The sequence below is a fragment of the Solanum tuberosum genome, unplaced genomic scaffold, assembly GCF_000226075.1.
Source record: "Solanum tuberosum cultivar DM 1-3 516 R44 unplaced genomic scaffold, SolTub_3.0 scf00157, whole genome shotgun sequence".
NCBI classification, from domain to species: domain Eukaryota; kingdom Viridiplantae; phylum Streptophyta; class Magnoliopsida; order Solanales; family Solanaceae; genus Solanum; species Solanum tuberosum.
Window position 1 is genome coordinate 854,642 of NW_006239084.1, and position 8,299 is coordinate 862,940.

The following is an 8,299-nucleotide window of genomic DNA, read 5'->3' on the forward strand; positions in this document are numbered from 1 at the left end:
GTTTGAAGTTGACCAAAAATCCAACTTAACATACTTGACAAATTTTCCAGATTTTTATGTTCTTTTAAAAAATGACTATTTCCACTTTTTAACTTCTTTCTAGTTACGGGGTCTTACATAAATATACCCCCGAACTATGGTAAATGGTATGCAGATACCCTCCGTCATACTTTTGAGACATATACCTCGTAGGAATCACCCCTTGACGAAATCCACGATCAAACTTGAACGATCTTGACGAATCTTGCTTCTTCTTCTCTTTTCTCCTCTTCTTTTCTCTTCTCTCAAAACCCTAACTCTTTTTTGAAAAAGCGTAAACTGACCAAGGTTCGAGGTTTAGACCCCAATTTAAACTCCTAAAACGAATTAAAATAATTGGGAAAGGAAAGACTAAATACCCTTCCAAAATCCGGATTAGACTTTCCTTATTTGAACAACCCAACTTCCCATGGGCATATCTCACTCATACGAACTCGGAATAGCACAAACTTGGCGGCGTTGGAAAGATTATTCCAAGATCTTTCCTACGATATCTGGAAACACACCTAACTCATCCTTAGCTAGGAGCTATGGTCGTTTGAAGTTGACCAAAAATCCAACTTAACATACTTGACAAATTTTCCAGATTTTTATGTTCTTTTAAAAAATGACTATTTCCACTTTTTAACTTCTTTCTAGTTAGAGGGTCTTACATAAATATACCCCCGAACTATGGTAAATGGTATGCAGATACCCTCCGTCATACTTTTGAGACATTGGTGTCCCTGCCGTCCAAAAACTAGCGCATATATGCCCTTCACTCCAACGGAAGACTAAATAGGGACACGTGGCGCAATCTTATCTGTCGGTTCGATATTTAATAAATGTGGGTCAGTGGATAAGATTGTGACACGTGTATGTCCGTTAGTATAAAGGGTATATATGCTCTAGTTTTTGGATGGTAGGGGCACCAATGTCCTAAAAGTATGACAGAGGGTATCTCCATACCATTTACGATAGTTCATGGGTATATTTGTCCTTTTTTCCTTTTAAAATTAACAAAAATGTGTTTTCACTTTTTCACTCCAAATTTCTCACAAAAAATAAAAACTTCCAATTTATATTTATGACTAAACACAACTTTGATTTTCAAATATCATTTTTCACTTCTAAAGCAAAATATACTTTTTTTAAATTTCACAATGAAATATGGTAAAATGCCCACTTACATTCTCTTTTATTTTCAATATTCATACCTACGCTAAAATATAAAACTATTTACTATTATTAATTTCTGCATTCTTTTTAGGGGAAAATGATAAATATACCCCCGAACTATCGTAAATGGTATGTAGATACCCTCCGTCATACTTTTGGGACATTGGTGCCCCTGTCGTCTAAAAACTAGAGCATATATGCCCTTCACTCTAACGGAAGATTAAATTGGGACACGTGGCACAATTTTATCCGTCCATCCGATATTTAATAAATGTCGGATCGGTGGATAAGATTATGACACGTGTATGTCCGTTAGTATAAAGGATATATATGTTCTAGTTTTTGGACGGCAGGGGCATTAATGTCCCAAAAGTATGACGAAGTGTATCTGCATACCATTTACGATAGTTCGGGGGTATATTTGTCTTTTTTCCCTTCTTTTTAAAGACATAATTGCTTATTTAAGTAACTTATAGCATTTGAAAATATTTTTCTACACATGGGCTCATAACCTCTTGCTTCATGAATATATTTTATGTTTGTTTGATAAAACAAAAAAATCTCTTAAAAAAAGTAAGTCTTTAAGTGTATTTGAAAAGTCACAGGAAAATTAGAATTAGATGTAATTGGATGTAATTACATAATTTAATCAAATAATTATCATTTTAAAAGAAATTGAATGTTATTACACTCACCAATTGTGGAGGGGTTGGGAAGGGTTGGAGTGGAGAGAAAATTAGGTTTAATTACGTGATATAATTACAATACTAGTTACAATTATATTTTATTTATTTATATATTTTACCTCAAATACCTAACTTAATATTATTTATAAAATACATATTTGTCAAATATTTACTTTCAGTTTTTTATAATTAACTTTTATTAAAATTTCATTTTACATATTGAACTATTTGCTATTGATGCAAGTTTCTGGCTTTGAAAAGCAGGGTTGGTCCATACATTCGGCCCAAGATTAGATAGCTCATATTTTGGGTCATTGGTACGAATGCTCATATTTTGGATCATAGGTACAAATGCTCATATTTTGGATCATTGGTACAAATGCTCATATTTTGGATCATTGGTACAAATGCTCATATTTTGGATCATTGGTACAAATGCTCATATTTTGGATCATTGGTACAAATGCTCATATTTTGGATCATTGGTACAAATGCTCATATTTTGGATCATTGGTACAAATGCTCATATTTTGGATCATTGGTACAAATGCTCATATTTTGGATCATTGGTACAAATGCTCATATTTTGGATCATTGGTACAAATGCTCATATTTTGGATCATTGGTACAAATGCTCATATTTTGGATCATTGGTACAAATGCTCATATTTTGGATCATTGGTACAAATGCTCATATTTTGGATCATTGGTACAAATGCTCATATTTTGGATCATTGGTACAAATGCTCATATTTTGGATCATTGGTACAAATGCTCATATTTTGGATCATTGGTACAAATGCTCATATTTTGGATCATTGGTACAAATGCTCATATTTTGGATCATTGGTACAAATGCTCATATTTTGGGTGGTCTTTGATTTTTGGCAAAACTATTTAATTACACAAACATTATCATATTTATATTAATTCTCCCTATAATTGAAAAGATTTACATATTGTCTCACTAATTAATAATTTCACACCAGATTTCAAATCAAATACACTTGGATACATGTATTTTTGCTTCTATATACACTCTGAAATACAGTTTCATAGAGAGAGACGAGCGACCATAGAGAGAGAGAGAGGCGAGCGAGAGAAGATAGAAGTGAGCGAGAGAGATTGTGTATCATACATACATGTGAATCACATTAGATAAATGTATTTGGGACACAATATATATTTCAGATACATTCTGAAATATAAATATAAAGGGAGAGATGCAAGCGAGATAGGAAAGAGGCGAGCGAAAAAGTCAAATACATGTAAGTCCACTTGAATACAATGTATTTAGACCAAATTACACATAAATTTATCCCCACGTATTCAATATACATATATCTGAATGAATCAGAAAATGTATCCAAAGTCCGAATAATGGTAAAATTTATAATATTGAAAACTCGTGTGAAGAAAAGCAATTTACTTTTAAACTAATGAGATTTGTGTTGTTTGACCTTAATTTGCTCATCAAATCAAGAATGAGAATCAGATTGGTGCAAGAGAGCAACAAATTGGGCTTTAGGTTGTCCCAGGATCAAATAACTAATGACAGTATATTTATCTATTCTGTTCAACATGGCTATGTAAATAGCAAAAATATTATATGCATGGTATAACAATTATGTGCTTGTATTTAAAAAAATTACATTTTATAATTATACTTTAATCTCTCCCTAATCTTGCTCACGTCTCTCATGCTTGGCCCTCTCCTCTTTCTCTCACATTTCTTTTGCCACTATCCTCTCTCACTAAGATAACTGAAAATTACTAATAAAGCTCAAACTATACTTGGTCATTTTTTAAAATTCCTCAATAGAAAATGCAAAGATTCTCTTAGGAAAATAGAAGGATTATGCTAGCTACGTGGATTTAACTACCATGACTTTTACGTACTCGGGATGTTTAGGTGCTATTTTAGTGTAATTATCAATGTGTATATATATATATATATATATATATTCAAGGGGATAATGTCTTATGACCAAGATGTCCTAATTTGAACAGCTATACAATTTTCTGTCATTTGAAAACACAAAAAACGAAAGTCCCTATTCTTGTAATTATGTGATGTCAAGGCAGTTGTAGACACGAAGTCTAATCGCCACATGGATCATCAAATATGAGTTTGGGCATCACTGTTAAAAAAACATGAATCAGCGATGATGGACAAATTTTATAGCTAAACATCGAAGTTTGTCACTAACTCTATTTGGTGATGGATTAGCTATACGGTTTTATCATAAAATTTATTAGCTACCTACGAGCAATTTAATGATGAAACTCATAGCTAATTCTAGTTTGTTTTTGTGTGTTTTAGTGAGTTTAATAATCACGTATATTTGTAGAATTAGGCCAGATACATATGATAAAAGATGTTCCAACATTTATTTGTTAAGACTTTGCTTCTATCCTTGTTCTTTTATGTTTTGTCCCTTTAATATTTCCATTTAAATAAAGTGGGATAAAGAGTTCCTCTTTTCCCTTTCTTTTTATCAATTTTGACGAGGCAAAGGATATGATTTGTCAATATCAACATATTTAGCTACAAGTATTGGACTAAGTGAAGAGTAGTGAGTAATTAATTACATCACAAGTCAAATATTATTGGCAATAATTCAAAGTTCCTTGCTTTTAAGCACATGACTTTAAGATCTTTTGACTACATATAAAATCATTTGTCCAAAATAATTAAGCACATGCATGCATGTCCTTACAATTGATAGCTATGAACCCCTATTCTCCCCAATCTAATGCTAGAGCCTAGGGGACATTGTTAATCATATCATTAAGTGGATAATTGCAGAGAGAAATTAATATGAAATAAATAAAGAACTATATATTAATGGTCGTTTGGTTTGAAAATAAGTTATGCTATGATTAATAATTATGCTGAGATTAGTTATTCTGAATTAATTATCTTGATATTATTTTTATTAACTATTTGGTTTGTTGTATAAAAAAATAACATGCATTGCGTAATTTTTAAGAAGTTGTTTGTTCACAAACACCTGCTACCTTAGTAAAAAGAAGGATTTGAGGGATCTCAAGGGTATTTTTGTCATTTTCATTGTTTTATTCCGCAATAACTAAGATTACTATAGAAATCCATAAACATCAAATTCTGAATCCGTGATGTATTTTTTAACACAAAATTAAAGTGATGTTCGGTTTTGTTACAGGAAATTAGCATAAACATACAGGACACTACAGTGTGTGTGTTTAGCAAATCCTGCAATGATTGGATTGTGTTGCTACTGAAGAATCAAATCATATTATAATCCAAAATAACAGTTAAATAATGTATTTAGATGCCCATTGATAATGACAAGAAACCCTGAGCATCAAATGATGGATGAATCAATTCTCCTATTTCCACCAACATGCCAAATCTTTTACTAAATATTTATAAATTGAAGTGTCACTGTATAATCTAGGAGGAATCTTAAACATATATCTAATTTTTAATATCCCCCAAGAACATGGTGATGATTAGTGATGTATATGTCGTAAAAAAATAGTTCAATCCACAAAACATTCTGCATTTGTAGGATTCAAAGAGGGACCATACCTTAAAAAATGTGATTTAGACAGTCTACCTAATGAAAACATTAGTACCTATATATGTTGTGAACCCTTTAATTTTGTAAAAAATGTATTTTATATTTAGAAAACATACCACTATTGTTTATATTTGTTTTAATTGTGTTTTGGGTGGAGAATGTATGCAATACAAAATAAAAAAGAAAGTTTACAGTTTATCAAAAGGCAATCAAAATTTACGCGCGTAGTCGCAAGTGGCACAATGTATATTTAGTGTATATTAAGTGTATACCAAGTATATAATACATATACAACAATGTATTTAGTGTAAATATAATACATATATAACAATTGTACAATGAGTGTGATAAATAAACAATGCTTATGCATAATTAAACCATGATTATACAAATTATTTTTAAAAAATAATAATAATTAGGTTATTTTATCAAATTAAATGAACCTGATCTTCGGTGCTCTCAATCTTATATGTAAATCCCTAGAAAAGAAGTCTAGTAAGAATTGAATCTTTGTACTCATTCTTCCCTTGTGTACATGATTATATCCTCTCTGACTGGCTATATGACATCGCCTTGTAAACTATATATTATCTCATCAGCTAGTTAGTTAATTAGATACGAGTCTTTTTTCAACTAAACGATCCATTTCGTGTCTTTCCTTCTTGGAATACATGATATTAGCTGCCGTTTCCAGCTCATGTTTTCCTCCCAATGCATGTTCTTTAACTAAAAATGGATTGGTGGATTATATAAGCAACAAAATATAGCTCAATTAGCTTGACAAGTGACACTTTCATGAAAATGAAGTTCGAACATAGCTAAATATAGACATGTCGTAATGTATTTATTATGTCTACGTACAAAGCACAAAGAATAAAAATGTTTTTTTTTTTATGAAATCGAAATAAATAAGGAGGCTATGTTACATAGCACTACATCGATAAAAATAGAGAATTCCCACATGGGAGTTATGGGAGTTTTTTGCATTAAATTTAAAGGTTGACATGGAAGAAATTAAATGCTTGTAATATAGGGAGAGTCCATGTGGTGCTCACATGGTTTTGCTCAAGGAGAGACGTGTGCTTGAGAAATTTGACCATGAAGCATACTAATTTGTCATTATATATATCTACGACTAGGAGTGTTAATGGATCGATTCAATCAGTTAATATTCTTAAATTATAATATATCGATGAAATTAAAAGATATTCAATACTTATGATTTGCTATTCAAAGTATCATTAGAATACCTAACATGTCTTGTTACACTCAAGATGTTGAAATTAATTTAGTTTCGATAAAAGCATAGTAGGTTTGACCGTTTGAGAATTAAAACTTTGGATGCTAATTATTGGCCGGCTTGTAGCTGTTTAATTTCATCACTCAAAGACAAAAAAAATTAATGCTTTATTATTTTCGTTTAGTCAATTTTTTAAACAGGAAAAATTTAGTAAAAATATTAAAGAGCTACTTGCGCCAAATTAAAGTAAGTTGGTCCCATGGACAATTTTTAAGACAACAAAAGATGGTGGCCATATGTATTTATTTATTTCCAGAAACTAAACATTCTTTTTCTGAATATTGTTTATTTGACATAAAACGTGAAATGCTTTTTGTTGATAATATATGCATTGAACATTTTGGTGGTTATTAATTAACTATAAGATAGAAGTTAAAGTTTATATTTGTGGAGAACTTAATTATCACCTCTCTTGTCTCTAGCAAAATTCTCAAGTATGAATGAGAATTGATGAATGTGTATTATATTGTGTTTTAACTATATGTTATTAGATATCATTCTACATGTCTACATATCCCATTGGTCTTCAACTGATCATGTGAGTCAACATCACAATTGATCTTTGTGTTGTTTTTGCATAATTTTCCACCATTTTAGACAAACCAAGAAAACAATTATTAGCAAATATCTGAAATAACCTCATTTAAGATAAATTAGACAAAGACAAAAGGTTGATATATATTGTTAGAAAAATAAAAGGTATATTAGAAATCAGATGTATCAGGACATTTTGAGATGTATCTGAATTTCACCAAATTTAAGGAATATATGTAATTTTGAAAAAATAGGAATATGATGTAATTAGCTCTTAACACTATGAGATTTGTGTGAAATTCTTTTATTTGAATCCTAGCGAAGTCTTATCTATCCTAGGCAGGTCTATCTAGGAGTTTTATTGAGGTTATTTCTTGTATACCAATACTTATTTGTATATACTATATATACATAAAGTGTGACATCAAGATCGTTGCATTCTACCTAGAATCAAGCTTTATGCAATATTAGTCGCCAACCATGCCATACATCTCTTCCTAGTACAATAATAACAATGAAATCTCACTAAGTGGGATCTGAAAAAAATAAAATATACACAAATCTTATCACTACCTCGTGAAGGTAAAAATGGCATCTCTTCCTCAATGAATGTTGCAAACTATCATCTTGAAACTCGTTGACACGCTACAATCTCTTTGATCACTCTTTGTTTGGATATTGTCAAGAAATTATTTTTCCTCTTTTTTATATGGAACCTCAGGACTTTACTAGGTATGTCATTAAGGGTGTGTTTGGTATGAACAAAAACATTTTTCGAAAAATATTTTTCAATTTTCTCATGTTTGGTTGGGTAAAATATTTTGGAAAATGTTTTTCAAATCAACTCAATTTCCTCAAATTTAAGGAAAATGACTTCCCTTCAATAAGAAAAACATTTTCCAAAACTTTCCCTTAACTTCAAATTACAATATTTTGTTGAAAAAATCAATTTTTTTGTTGAAAAAAATATTTAAAGCTTATTTTTAAAAAATATTTTTCAACTTCAATTTTTTTTA